Source organism: Callorhinus ursinus, unplaced genomic scaffold (genome assembly GCF_003265705.2).
Source record: "Callorhinus ursinus isolate GAN/ISIS: 27379988/994484 unplaced genomic scaffold, GSC_fseal_2.0 scaffold9, whole genome shotgun sequence".
NCBI lineage: Eukaryota > Metazoa > Chordata > Mammalia > Carnivora > Otariidae > Callorhinus > Callorhinus ursinus.
Window position 1 is genome coordinate 37,215,881 of NW_027397071.1, and position 15,918 is coordinate 37,231,798.

The window sequence follows — 15,918 nt, forward strand, 5'->3', positions numbered from 1 at the left end:
GTCAGATAACTAGGTAATCCACTCATAATTTTTTGTTAAGCTATGAAGGTGTTATTTTCCTTTACACTTAATACAGAGAAGTATATAGAGTAAAACGCTCCCTGTTACTCTGCCAAGTTGCCTTACTCAGTCTTAAATCTCTGTAACCGTTCTTAGCAGTAGCTGTGTACTATTCTATGTATTTTTTTTTGACGAAGAGGAGGAAGTGGAGTGGTGTTTTAAGATACACTATCACAACATTAGCAATCAGTAAAAATTTTTCTACTCAGCTAAATTTTTATTTAGTGATAAATGCCTATCGTCTTGACAGATACATGCATATTTGCTTTTTAAAAAGAAAATTCTTTGTACAGAATTTTTGGTGATAATGGTTTTGTGAAAGTATCTTGAGGGATAGCATTATTTTTGTCCTAGAGATTTAGTATACTGGTTAGCTTTGCACCAAAATGAAATCCATGTAAAATAGGATTTAAAGAAATAAGGATGTATCAGTTGAGCTTTATATTTTTATGTTTAGTATTTGTGTTATATATTTATCCTTATATTCATGCTTATATTTTGTGATACTTATATTTTCTAAATTATAACCCAAGTATGTGTATGGTAGTTTTCCAGAAGTTTTAAAAATTATCAGCTTAAATAGTTCTGACTATGCAATTTAGTGAACTCAGCAGGAGAGTGGTAGGTATATCACTAGTTAATGCAAACAAATGTACAACTCAGAAGTTGCTAAGCAGCATTTTGTGATTTTTTTTTTTAATTCTCCCCCCAAACCTACTAGCAGTATTACTTATCAGTCACATGAAAGTGACTTAACTCTTGGGCAGTGTGGTTTTCTTTTGTAATAGTTCAAGTAGGAACGTTGGGGAATGAAAGTCTTGAGAGGTTTGATGTGGGAAAGAGGAAAAGGAGACGGGGGACTGTGTAGTTGGATACTGAGATGAAATTGAAGTTGCACAGAAAGGAGAGGATGGTAGAAGGTTGAGAGAGCCATGATCTAAGACTAGGCAGCAGGTTCATTATGGTTGGAGGGCAATTTGAGTTGACCAGAATTTGGAATCTGTAATTCCAGGCAATTTTTTCCTCTTAAAACTTTTTTTAAATGGTTTTCAGTTATCTCAAAAATTGCTTGATATCACTTGTCATAGAAAGTCAGCAACTGAATTTGATACTTAATTGAAATTTTGTGAATTCTTTAGTTAGGTAAAGCTCTTGTTAAGTAACATTTGCTGAATACATTTTATTTTTAGAAGTAGAAAATTTGTGAAAATGACAATGGACTCTAAGGTCACAATTCTGTAATGGCCTTTGCAAAGATATCTACAAAGTTTTGCTTGGTAATTGGGCCTTAGGTAGTTCTTGTGTGCATCTCATTGAGAGTTACCAGTCTCTTGCTTGTCTTTTTTTTTTTTAAGATTTTATTTATTTGAGAGAGAGTGAGAGGGAGAAGCCGACTCCCTGCTGAGCAGAGAGCCCGATGTAGGACTCAGTGCCAGGACTCTGGAATCATGACCTGAGCCGAAGGCAGACGGTTAATCACCTGAGCCACCCAGGCGCCCAAGAGGCCAGTCTTTTAGAGACTAGTACTTATTTGAGGTACTGGGTAGAAATATACTGAGAAAATCTAAGGAGGGAGAGGCATGTATCTCACGTGATCTGAGTTTGCTTGAGTAAAACTTAAATAACTAAGAAATTTATTTTCCCTTTTCTCAAATTGTCATAAAAGTGATCTGTGAGAGCTGATGAACTTCAGTGACCAGAGGAAATTAATAACAGTGATAATACAGTACTGATCTGTCCTCACTTGGATTTTTTTCTTGGGATCTGAAACAATGCTAATTTCCATAGACCTATAATTTTGTAAACTATATGGTGTTGATACCTATGTTACATATTAGTTACATCAAGAATATAAATTTTATTTCTCACCTCTTGAACCAGTGTCCAAGAGAGATAGGAAATGACTTGACCAGAAATGTCAGTGAAAATATGTTGCAGGTGCTTTTTAAAAAAACCTAGCTAATTTCATATGAAAATTCAGTCTGGATTTAACTGCAAGGAATATTTGCTGGAAGAGTTTTTGATTTTTAAAGAAGTATTTAATATAGATGTGGTATACACTGTGGTACAAATTTCTGTGGTTAAATACTCTGGTAACCACTGTAATTATACTTTAAAAGTACTGATCAGTGAGTATTTCCCAAAGTCTTTTAAGTGTTGACTTCTAACACCATGGAAGTATAGACTTTGCTATTTTGTTTGAATTTGTCCTCACCTCTTTCTGTTTTTTTCTTTTCAGCTGTTCTTTCTCATTTAGGTAGGTAATTGTTCTGTCAGAGACAAGTGAGTTCAGTAACTTTTCCTGAGGAGACTATCAAACTATTCAGTTATTATTATTAGGAACTCCATTGTAAGTTATATTCAGTAATTCAACCAGCATTTTTTGAGTGTTAGTGATCTCAGCCATTTGAAACAGCAGGAATCCTGAGCCTTCAGAATAACTGTTATCAAGTACCAAAAGCCTGTGGTCTTTCTTCAGAAACTCCTAAGTTGAGTGAAGAAGTTTTGCAGCACCAACAGGGTTAGTTACCTGATTTTATAGCCTGTAGATGATAAGTCACAGGATTGGCTGTTGGAGTTAGGCACACTGACAGCTGAAATGTTATTTTATTTCAAGGGAAAAGGAAGAAAAGCTATTAAAAAATAGATGGAACTATAGAAGAAGTGTTTTAAGGCCATTGCACAGAGACATACAGTCCTGTTACCATTAACTTGTGAGGGAATCACAATATTGCAGAACAGTGTAGTACATGGTGTGTCACACGATGACCTTAATCATGAACTTTTATTCTGTGTATTGTGTTTAAGGAAGTAAGGAGTTGGTGTCTTTTTAAAAGATGGTTATGAGTAAATGTTTTCAAAGCTTTGTTAATTAATGCTTTCAGTTTTCTGGAAAATTGACTTACAGAACTCGTCTGAAACCAAATAAAAATGATGCTGTTGTGTATGGCATTTCCTTTGTTTTATTTTATTGCTTTTATCTATTTCTTAATTTCCTTATTTATTATTTCAAGGGATTACCTCCCAGATAAGGCTCCGTTTACATTTAATATTTGATATCAGTGATAAGCAGTTGTCTAAAGACTAGCGCCTTTATTAATAAAGGAATTTTTGAAGCAAATAATTAGAATTTGTCAATGACCAGTTCATATAATTCAGTTCTATAGTTTTGAATGCTAATACTGAGTCTCCGTCCTTAGCACTGGTGAGTGTCCTGAGGTGAGAAATGTTTCATTTTGTAGTGGATTTTCTTTGTTGCTTTGCTTGCCTTTTCAGTCTCTTTTAATATGTTAAACTCTTTTTCTCTCTTCATTGTTAGAGTAATGATAGTATTTGATTTAAGTATAAACTGTGTTGTGTGTGTGTTTTAATGACTTTAATGGCTGACTTGGGAATTTTAAATCTGAGGAATTAATATAACCATATTAACATTTTCATGTACTTCTTACATTATTTAAAAAATACATCTTTTATATACTTGCAAATAAAACATTTAATACCATGTTCTGCTTTCTAATCTAATGTTAGGTAACATTTTTCCATTCTCACAATGAGTCTTCATAACCATAATTATAAGTGGTTGTATGATGTTCTATGTGTAGATGTATCATTGCCCTATTCTAATTTTTTGCATATATAAATAACAGTGTGAAGAACATTTATATATAAGATAATTTTCTGTATATAGTATTCTTGTATATTGCCAACACCAGAAGTGATTTTTAGGTGTATTTTTAAAGGCTTTTAAAACATATCTGTCACACTGTTTACCAAAAGGATCAATTTATATTTATGTTGAAGTGGCTATTGCTCTATATCTATATTAGTATTACAAAAACTTCACGGGGTGTAAGTCATACCACTTTTTTCTTAGATTACTACCGAGGTGAAACATGATTAATAGATGTATTTCTTTTGTGAATTTAGATAAACAGAATTTGGAAATTAATGTTAATCAAATCTTTCGACCTAACTTTGTTCTGCTTTGAACTTCTGAAATTCCTCTTCTGGAAATGTAATAAATAAACAATACTGATTTAATACTGTCTCTTTTAGTTTTTATAAATAAGTTTAAATAAATTTAACTGTTTACCTCATTTGGTATTGGTGTGAAGTGAGAGTATAAATGTTTTCCTCCAAATTGGTAATCGTCTCAGCTCTGTTAAATAATCATTTGCTCATTGTTTTGTGTTTCATTTTTACATTTTAAATCTTTCTTTCTTTTATTCCAAACTTTAAAAAAATGTTAGTATTGTTTTTTAGAAGATTCTTAAGGCACATCTACTATCTTTTGACCTGATATCTTTTTATTGTGATAGTTGTTTTCATATTGATTTTTAAGAGCACTTTACAAATTGAGGATAATAAAGCTCATTCTGTACAAAACAGTGTTTTATAATTCCTTTTCTTGTCAGCCCAAATTCTAAGTTCTTTTCCCATACCACAGAATTAAGTAAGGTTAAGTGAAGTAATTTCTCCTTTTTTTTTTTTTTTTAAGATTTTATTTTTAAGCAAATCTCCACACCCACTGTGGGGCTCGAACTCACAAGCCCAAGATCAAGAGTCGCATGCTCTATAGACTGAGCCAGCCACATGCCCCTCTCCTTTCTTGACTGGACAAAATATGAAACTACTTAAGAGTACAGTATTAGAGGCTATAAAGAGAAAAACTATTTTGGTAGATTTTTGTGGAATTAGAAATAAACTGCTAAGATCAACAGTTTAGGATGTGTGATTAAGGTGTCTTTTATTAAATAGTAATGTGTAGTTTGACATCACATGCCTCTATTTAATGAAAAAGTGCTAATTGGCAGTTCTAGGACTCTAGTTACAAGAATCTCAGTACCTTTCTTTTCAACTGTTAAGAACAGCAGTGTGGCACATGTACTGACATTTCATAATCGATAAGAAATTCCAGGTGAGCATTAGTGAGACCATCCATGCCAAGGAGAGCATTTTCAATATCTAAAGTTTTTATTGCTTATGAAGGGTTTTTTTTTCTTTACAAAATAATTACTCAAGATCTTAAAATAATTTTTGAAAAAAGGGGAGCTATTTTTACTTACTTAAAAACTGTGAAGGCTCCAAAGCTATTACTTTATTAAATAATGACTAATATTTTGTGTTGTTTACAGATTGTTATGATTACATTAATGCTAGGAAGAAAAATGAGATTAACTTTGTGACTGTGAAATCATAATAAATATTTGAAAATAAACATTTGAAAAAATGTGTGTCCTGTGCTTGGGGATCACATAAAGAGAATTGCAGGTGAAGAAATTGTTGGGGTGGAATCTCTTTCTACCTTGGATTGGGATGAGATTTAAAGGGATTGGAACATAATTTACACCTTTTATTACTACCGGAATTCTGCTTACTTTGTAAGGAATAAGTTGATTTTGCAAAATGGCACTGAAGTGGTCCAGGAAATGACAATTGCTAATTGTATTCTGCCAGTTACTTATACTTTTCTTACTAGATTTTTTCTTTTTTTTAAAACTGGTCAGAAGCTTAAGGAATACATCTTGTAGTTCTTATACACTTCCCCATTAGAAAGCAGGTTTATTGTGTTTCATAAATAAGGTGAAGTAATGCTTTATTTAGCTTGACAGTATTATAGAGGGAGGTGCCAGGATTTTTTTCTCCTGAGAAAGGTGTGTGTGTTTGTGAGATTTATCTACTGATAGCCCTTGAGGAACCTTATAATACTTCTGTATCTTACTGTACTCACACCAAACCTGTAATTCTTAATCTGAACTGTCTCCACTAAATAGAAAGTTTTAATGTTTGTTTTTGGAGTAATGTTTCATTTTCTGAGGGAGAAATGTCCTTTATTTGCTTCCTGTTTTAAAGAAAATGTAAATATGATTACAGTGTAATACAGAAAATTCTCATAAGTTTACAGTTCAGTGAATTTTCACCATATAAACAAACCTGTGTAATCATTATTAAGAAGCAGAACATTATCAAAATCTCAAACTGTCTTGTGTCCTAATGTGGTCATTAACACTACCCCCCCATCCCATGGGAAACCACTATTTTGATGTCTAGTGCCATAGAATAATTTTGTCTATTTTTGAACTTGAATTTTGTTTATCAACATTATTGTATTTTTATCCTGCTTTAGAAGTCCTAGAACTCAATGTAGTTTATACCTGGAGATCTCAACACTTTGACTTAGACATTTTTCCTGTTGCATTCATGATTTCAAGAACTCTTAGAAGGGGACATCAAAGAAAAGCTTTACTTTCAGATTGTGTGGTAGACCCTTTCTGTGTTTTAGTGTTCTTTGGGCAAACAGGATTCTTTTAATTTTTGTCATTGATTGGCCTACAACAGTACTTCAGCCTTCCCCCCCCCAACTTAATAATTTTGTTTTGTACACTTTGGTACAGCATTCCTGACCAGCTAATGGCTTTTTGGACTTTTATCCTATGACTTGGCAGCTTTCTTTTCATTCTTTGAATTCCTTTCAAGCAGTGATTCCTATTCTAATTTTTATGACAGACACCCTGTGTATCCTCTGTTATTTTAAAGAATATGGTGAGTGTCCCTCCCCCCCCAAAAAAAGTCCCAGTTTGTTGAAGCCATTTTACTTTTAAGGTATTTATTTTATATTTATGAACAGTGTAACATTGTGGTGTACACATTATAAAATCAAGTTATAGGCTCTGAAAATTTGAGAATCAGCTAAAGCTTTACCTAGTTTATATTCCCTTTCAGGCTGGCTTCAAATATAAGTGCAACTTTCTCACAGAAATTCTCCCTATTTTCTTTTCTACCCCTCCCATTTCACTTAAAAATTTTTTTTAAAGATTTTACTTATTTGACAGAGCCCGTGTGCACAAGCAGGGGGAGTAGCAGACAGAGGGAGAGGGAGAAACAGGCTCCCCGCTGAGCGGGGAGCCCGATGCGGGGCTTGATTCCAGGCCCCTGGGATCATGACCTGAGCCGAAGGCAGACACTTAACACACTGAACCACCCAGGCGCCCCTCACTTTTTTAATTTTAAAGAAAGGCATGATGAAAGATTTATTACTGCATTCCTTCACATAATTTTTCTTTCATATAAGTCCCACGGTTAGCCTGGAAGATACATGTAATTTTCTTTATAAACTAATTTTGTTTACCATCAGTCAGTAATAGCTAGGGCCAGAATATTATAAATGGCCTGTGACTGTTGAAATTAGGTATTTTGTTCAAGAGTAATTTAAGAGTAACATGCACCTCCATTTTGGAGTGATCTTTTATTTGTTGAGCATTTTTTCCCCAAAGGTTTTATTTATTTATTTGATGAGAGCACAAGCAGGGGTGGGGGGTGCGGCATCTCCATCCCAGGACCCTGGGATCATGACTTGAGCTGAAGGCATATGCTTAACTGACTGAGCCATCCAGGTGCCCTATTTGCTGAGCTTTTGTAGAAATTAAATGTTACACAAAGTGTTTGCCTAATTTCTAAAGTTTTCTTTTTGTTCTGATACTTTAAATGTCTTGACTTTAGGGCAACATCATGATATAGGAGAACATTCTCTCACGAAGAATGAAGGAGAGAGTAACTGACTTTTTTTTTTTTAATTTTATTTGTTTATTTGAGAGAGAGAGAATGAGAGAGAGAGAGAGCATGAGAGGGGGGAGGGTCAGAGGGAGAAGCAGACTCCCCACTGAGCAGGGAGTCCAATGTGGGACTCGATCCCGGGACTCCAGGATCATGACCGGAGCCGAAGGCAGTCGCCCAACCAACTGAGCCCCCCAGAGTAACTGACTTTTGTAACTGTTACAGAGTTACCACTAAATTTGAATAAATGCTGTCTTGGGGAATGAGGATATTTTCCAGTTGACCTAAGCCACATATATAGGTAGATACTTTTCTTCCGTAGTTAGCAAAATGTCACCAAGGAGTTCTGATTTGTTTGTAACTATAACACAGTGGTTCGCAGACTTAAGCAAACCTGTGAGGTTGGTTGGTTTGTTTTTTTTTTAAAGATTTTATTTATTTTTTTGAGAGCCCGATGTGGGGCTCGATCCCAGGACCCTGGGATCATGACCTGAGCGGAAGGCAGATGCTTAACGACTGAGCCACCCAGGCGCCCCTTAAGTCAGTAATTCTAACTGAATAGATTAACTCTCCCTTAAGATACCTTTCCCAGATAAATGGCTTGTGTACTTGTTTTCTTTTCCTGTAATACTTTTCTCATATATTTGCACTGCTTGCTCTCTTCTCAGATTCAAATGTCACCTGGTGTAGACAGCTTTTTTTCTAAAGAGGGAGTTTCCAGGAGGTATCATTTACATAGACTTGTGTGGATGGTGCTCACTGATGTACCTTTATTATATGCCATCTAAAATAGCACCCCCTTCCTACACTAACCCTAGTTTTGTTTTTCTTCATAGTAATTATCATAACTGATATTGTCTCATTAAAATATAAGATCCATGAAGATTGAAATTACGTTCACTGATTTAGTTCTCTGAGTCTGGAATGATGTCTTGTTCATGTCTGAGTCTGGAATGATGCCTTGTTCATGGTGGATGCTCAGTGACTGTTGAATGAATGAATTTATACTATAAAATACTTGGAACAATGTTGGGCACTAGGGAAATGCTTTTTGAAAAAAATGCTCTTTGAATTTTACCTGTTAATACTACTGCTTAATTATTTACACATTTAATTTACTTGATTTTATGTTTTAGCACTTCATATGCCTTATGGAGTAATATAAAATTTCAAAAGCAGGACTTTCTCAAATACTTAAAACTCTTTTTAAAGTTAATAAATGAAACTTGTAAATATAGTGAGTCACAAGTTCCCTTAAACATTCCAGTATTGCTTAACCAAACCAAGTACACTCACACCTTTAAATTTGAAGTATTGCTTATTAACCAAAGCAAATACACTCACACCTTTAAATTTTATTTATGTAAATTTTTAAAGATTTATTTATTTATTTTAGAGAGACAGAGCACAAGAGAGTGTGCGAGTTGGGGCAGAGGAAGAGGGAGAGAGAATCTCAAGCCGACTCCACGTTGAGTGTGAGCCTGTTGGCGGGACTCTGTCTCACAACCCCAAGATCATGACCTGAGCCAAAAATCAAGTCAGAGGCTTAATTGACTGAGCCACCCAGGCACCCTAGTCAGTTAATAACTCAAATTTAGAATCATAAGGCTGTCAGAGTCTATAGGGTTAAAATTCTCTTAAACATTATAAGAATGTAAAAAAAAAATATAGGATAGCTTTTAAACCTAACAGACATATTAATATCATGGGTTTGACATACTTAATTTCAGTATTTAGTTCTAGTGCATTTGGAGGTTCAATAGTCACTTAAGGAAACAGTTTTGTTCCTTTGAGCAAGTTGAAATTGCTGTGACACAGTTTATGACTACAGATCAGTTACCATTTCTTGACAGGCTGATTATCAGCCCTGCATTGGCCTATGGAGCTGCCTTAGTCCAGGTGTTTTTTCTTAAGCCACAGAGGGGCACATTGAACCTTTAACACTTGTCCCTATGATAACAATGGAACTTCAAGACAGTGCCCTTTTGTAGATTTTTTTTTTTTTAAAGACTTTATTTATTTGACAGAGAGAGCGAGAGCAGGAACACAAGCAGGGGGAGTGGGAGAGGGAGAAGCAGGCTTCCAGTGGAGCAGGGAGCCCCATGCAGGACTCATCCCAGGACCCTGGGATCATGACCTGAGAGGAAGGCCTGACCCTTAACGACTGAGCCACTGCTTTTTAACTCCATTGCTTGAACGAGTTCTGTAAACCCCACCCAAGTTGCCTTAGCACTTGATTAGATTCCAAGAACCTTTTCTACCTATCTGGCTAATGCTGCATAGGTTTTATATCATTTAAGTGACACAAAGGAACTGAGAAGTGTTGATAGCTTTTGTTAATTGGTGGTGACTATGCCACAAGACTAGAAACAGACATAAAATCTTATTTTTATTTTATTTATTTTTTAGATTTTATTTATTTATTTGAGAGAGAGAATGAGAGATAGAGAGCACGAGAGGGAAGAGGGTCAGAGGGAGAAGCAGACTCCCTGCCAAGCAGGGAGCCCGATGTAGGACTCGATCCCGGGACTCCAGGATCATGACCCAAGCCGAAGGCAGTTGCTCAACCAACTGAGCCACCCAGGCGCCCAAAATCTTATTTTTAAAAAAAGAAAATTAGTGGTGGAATGCCTGGGTGGCACAGTCCCTTGAGCGTCCAACTCCTGATTTTGGCTCAGGCCCTGATCTCAGGGAGGTGAGATGGAGCCCTCAGTTGGGCTCTGTGCTTAGCTGGGCTCTCTGCTCAGCAGAGTCCGCTTGAGAGTCTCTCTCTCTACCCCTCCCTGTTATGCATGCGTGCTCACTCTCTGTCTCTCAAAATAAATAAATAAATCTTGAAAAAGAAAACAGTCGTTTTGGAAATCACTTTCCATCCTTGGAGGTGAGGTAGAAAGATAAAGACTAGCTTATCAGCATTAAGAACATTACATTAAGAGGTATCAAATAACCTCAAAAAGTGTTAAAAAGCGGAGTGCCTGGCTGGCTCTGTGATCTTGGGGTTGTAAATTCAAGCCCCATGTTGGGTGTGGAGATTACTTAAAAAAAACCTGAAAACCCCCAAATCTTTAAAAAAGTGTTAAAAGGGGGTCTGTGTCAAACTTAAGAGATATATCTAAAAAGACTATTTTTGTTCTTGTTTTTGATATTTTTATGCTTTGGGTTAAATATTTGTGTTTATAAGATTTCAGAACAACTCATTGGCAAGGATAGATATAACTAAAGCAGCTTTGAAAATTTTGCTTGAAACCACAGGCAGGAACTTACAGTGTGAGTTGCTTAAAAGTAAAGAATTAAAAAAAAAAAAGTATGGAATTCAGATAAAAAAGTTGTATAAGCAGAATTCTCTGTTCAATTCACCAATTTTAAGGCATTGTACTAAGAGAATAAAAAATGAATTGCACTGCTCCTTTAAGGAGCCTGTAATCAAGTAGGGAATATAGACATGCCAAATTACACATTTTAAATTCTGTATTACAAGAATTAAGCCTTGTGGGAGCAAAAGAGAAGGCAGTTAATTCTGATGAATCATCGAATTGGGCTTTAAGGAAGAAGAGTTTTCCATTGAAGATGGGGGAAAATCATTGTCTTTTTTTTTTAATTGGACTGAAAAAATCAGAATCAGGGCTGGATTTATTATAACATATTTTGTGAGCAGGTAAGGAATAGATTGTAACTGCAGACTAATTAGACTATTATAGTTGTTCAGATAGGGTGATGATGGCCTCAACTGGAGCAATAACAATAGGGCAGAAAGAGACGTAGACAGTTCTTTTCAAGACATTGTAGAAGAATAATTAGTTTAGGGACGCCTGGGTGTCTCGGTTGGGCGTCTGCCTTCAGCCCAGTCATGATGCCGGGGTCCTGGGATTGAGTCCCACATTGGGCTTCTTGCTCAGCAGGGAGCCTACTTGTCCCTCTGCCTGCCGCTCCCGTTTGTGGGTGCTCTCTCTCTCTCTCTCTGACAAATAAGTAAATAAAATCTTTCAAAAAAAAATAGTATATTGGTGGGAAAAGGAGTTAAGCTGTGTGAAAGTTTTTTTTTTTTTTTGAAAGATTTTATTTATTGAGAGAATGACTGGGGAGAGGGACAAAGGGAGGGGGAGGAGCAGGGACGCCTCTAAGCAGGGAGCCAGTGTGGGGCTCAATCCCAGGACCCCGGGATCAAGAAGACCTGAGTTGATGGCAGACACTTAATCAGCTGAGCCACCCAGGTGCCCTGAAAGCTTTTCAGCTTGGATTGTTAGATATTTTTCACTGAGATTGTTGAAATAGGGAGAGGATAATATTTTGGGGGTAGGAAGAAAATGACTGGAGATTTGTACTTGTTGAATAAAAGATACTTTTGGAACCTCTAGATTGAGAGCATGGAATATGGTACATTGAAGTTTGGGATGGAGGTTGGGGCTACAGATATAAAACTTTATAGGTTAAAATAATCTGAGTTAGAATGATTTTACCTGTGGAGAGAGGATAAGAAATGAACATGTACATTTGGGGGGTACAGAGAGGAGTCACAGTGCCTGAGAAAATGGAGGGGAGGAGACTTGGAAAATTTATCTCAGAGGTAGGAAAACTAGAAGGAAATGAAGGTCAGAGATGGAAGTTTCAAAGTTAGGAGGAAGTGATGACTTGGTTAAGAGCTTCCAAGGGATTTTAATGGTTGTAGGGACTAAGAAGAGAAACCTTTGCATTTGGGGGAAGAACCAGCTAGATTTGATAGGGACTTTTAGAGGAGTTTGATTTTGTAAAATCTCAGGATTAATAGTTTGTTGCTTAGAAAAGAAAAAAAACAAAGTACCAGGCTGCATTGGTCTCTATTGGTATATCTCTGCTATAAATTTAGTTTTCTGGCTTCTTGCTTATTCTGTTGGTAATTAACTTTTAAAAACTTTTTTACTGAAGTATAGCACATGCATATGTACATATGTAAAACATTATCAGTATTAAGTGTATAGCCCAGTGAATTTTGAGAAACTGAACATTCCCCAAGTAACCAGCAACTAGAGCAAGAAAGAGAACATTAGCAGTACCTTCTTCCAGTTACTTTCTACTTTCCCATAAGGGTAACCTTTATCCTGACTTTTTTTTTTAAGATTTTATTTATTTATTTGACAGAGACACAGCGAGAGAGGGAACACAAGCAGGGGGAGTGGGAGAGGGAGAAACAGGCTTCCTGCTGAGCAGGGACCCCTGATGTGGGTCCCGACCCTGGGATCATGACCTGAGCCAAAGGCAGATGCTTAACGACTGAGCCACCCAGGCGCTGTGTCCTGACTTTTGACCGCATAGTTTTTTTTGATTTCATACTTTATGTAAATGACATCATGTATTATTAATTTTTGAGAGATTTTAAACCTAAATATTTTTACTACTTTTGTTACGAAATACAGAACCATGAAATTTTTATCATAAAATTTAGATCATCTTGTGTGGTTAGTTTAATATGTGAGACTGTACTGACTTTTTCATCAATTTGTAGAAATTACCATAGCTCTGTAAGAAGAAATTGATGCTTGAATTACATTAATTTAGTGCTTGCTTTGGTAGCACATATACTTAAAAAAATTGAATGAAATTACATTAATTCTGGATAAGGATAAAACATTTTAGTGAAAAATTAAAAAATCATCAAGTGGCTTAGATAGAAAGCAGGATTTAACTTGGAATATCCAACTTAGGTATCTTCTATAAGATTTTGATGCTTTTATCTTCTGATGAACGTACTGATTGGGAAAAGGGGTCTTGTAGGAAGATATAGGACTTCAGTGGTAAGTGTTTGGTATTAAAACCAGAAAATAGCTCTTGAAAGGCAGGAGAACATAGAACTCTTACAGTAGGGAAGTTTGATGACACTTGGCATCTTTTTATGTCCTGTGTTCCTTGGTAAATAATGTTTTACACTGTGAGTTTTCTTACTGTGGGAGGTTGGGCCTTGCACTTAAAACAGTGGAGTGAAGTTGCATTTTTGGCAGTGGTTTCTGAGGGATATGTTTAATCTGAAGTTCTGATAATCAGGTTTTTGGCATCTGTGTGTTTCTCTGATAAATGTTGCTACCTCCAATGTCAAATTACTCTGGTTTTTCAAATAGAAAAATTTTCCTTAGGGGGAAAATTTTTTTTCCTTAGGTAAATTGAAATATCTCAGAATCAGCATTTATAACCCTTTTATAGCCTTGAGCAGAATATCTAAGTGCCTTGTTAGAGTTTCTAGAAAATGTCCCTTTTAACCTTTATTGATTTCAGCTATATTTATGATTTATGACATGCCATCTTCAGGTTTGATTTTTTTTTTAAAGGTCTAGGTTTTAAAGATTTTATTGATTGATTGTAGAGAGAGGGAAAGGGAGAAAGCAGAGGGAGAGGGACAAGTAGGGTCCTTGCTGAGCACAGAACCCCACATGGGCCTTGATCTCACAACCCTGAGATCATGACCTGAGCCGAAAACAAGAGTCAGATGCTTAATCGACTGAACCCCCCTTTTTTCTTTTTAAAGATGTACAGAAATTTAAAAAGAAATCTGAGACCCCTCCCCATCCCTACACCTCCAGTTGTACTTTTTTGGAAAGAAGTTTTTTCTTTTTTAAAATAGAAATACCAGATTAGACTTAAAAAAGATTAAAGGGTTGATTAAATTTGTTAGATAAAATTAAATGAAATAATACATTAGTTAGCCTGAATCTAAAATTCTCTTTCATTAGTACCATTAAAACATTTAAAGCCACAATGAGTGATAGCAAATTAGTAAAGCATTATAAGCCTTCTTTTTTATGTAAAGTATGCTTTGTAAGCATATTTTATTTTTTATAATTTTTTAAAAAATTTATTTGTCAGAGAGAGAGAGAGAGAGAGAAAGCACAGCAGGGGAAGCAGCAGGCAGAGGGAGAAGCAGGCTCCCTGCTGAGCAAGGAGCCCCATGTGGGACTCGATCCCAGGACTCTGGGATCATGACCTGAGCCGAAGGCAGACACTTAACCAACTGAGCCACCCAGGCATCCCTCTAAGCATATTTTAATGCATTTTTTTGCAAAGTCACTTTAAAATAAATTTAGAAGTTTTGTTAAATACAGCTTTTAAAAAATATAATGAAGGGTTTTTAAAAATAATTATTAGATAGAGAGAGGGAGGGGCAAAGGAAGAGGGAGAGAGAGAATCTTAAGCAGGCTCCACACCCAGTATGGAACATGACTGCAAGGTTTGATCTCACAACCCTGAGATCATGACCTGAGTTGAAATCAAGAGTCGGATGCTTAATGGACTGAGCCATCCAGGTGCCTTAAATACAGCTTTATCTTAAAAGCAACCTGACGGTCTCCCATCAGGGGCCTAAAAAAATTCGTATCCTGTGACCCAGTAAGTCTGTTTGGAAGAAGTAATTAGAGCTATAGACATACAGTGTACAAGGACATTAATCAGAGGTTTATTTATAATAAATAGTACAGTATCAGAAGCAGCTTAAGTGTCCTAAGAGACGGGATATAGTTAAATTAGGGACAACTTATAAGGATTCTGTATAGCTATTAACAGTTATAAGACTTTAATCGTGTGACATGTTAAGTGGAATGGGGAGGGTCAGGGAAGCAGGATGTAAAAAGTAAATATGTGTTTGTGAATTTTGATTTAAAAATGCACATGTAAATAAGAATGGAAGGGAATGCACCAGAATGTGAAGTGAAATGGGTGAGCTGTATTTGTACTTTATATTAAGGCTGTTTCTAATGATTGTATAATAATTATTTCATAAATATGTGTTGGGCATCAAGTTTGAGAGTAGGCTCTGGATTATAAAAGTGAATAAAATAGATAAGTCCTTCTAGTAGAACTTATATTCAAGTTGTGGGAGACAACAACCAAATATTTGGTTGAACCTTATTAAATTGCTATTATTTGGCCATTTTTGACTTGGAAGATTGGCACTTTCTTAAGGTTCAACTTAATATATACGTCAGTTGGTGATAAGTGCTGTGGAAAAAGCTGAAAGTAGAGTAACAGGGATAGAGATTGTGGTTGTGTGGAGGCAGGGATTATCATACATAGGTAGTTAGGGAAGCCCCCGATTTGGTGATATTTGAGAGAAAACTGAAAAAGGTGAGGGAACTTGGCAGAAAAGTATTCTAGGGGTGCAGCCAGTCAGTAGAGCTTCCAACTCTTCATCTTTGGGTCATGGATTCGACCCTGGGTGTAGAGATCATTTAAATAAATAAAACTTTAAAAAACAGAAAAGTATCCTACACAGATGGAACAGTAAATTGTGTTGCTGTATGCTTGTGAGAATGCATTAATATGTTTTGCAATATCATGCGTTTT

The 15,918-nt window shown here is 35.9% G+C and overlaps 1 protein-coding gene across 7 annotated transcripts in view; it reads left to right on the forward strand.

Moving 5' to 3' along the window:
* ZZZ3 (zinc finger ZZ-type containing 3) overlaps window positions 1-15,918 on the forward strand; it is a 101,499-nt gene that overhangs the window by 1,730 nt on the left and 83,851 nt on the right. The window lies entirely within an intron of this gene.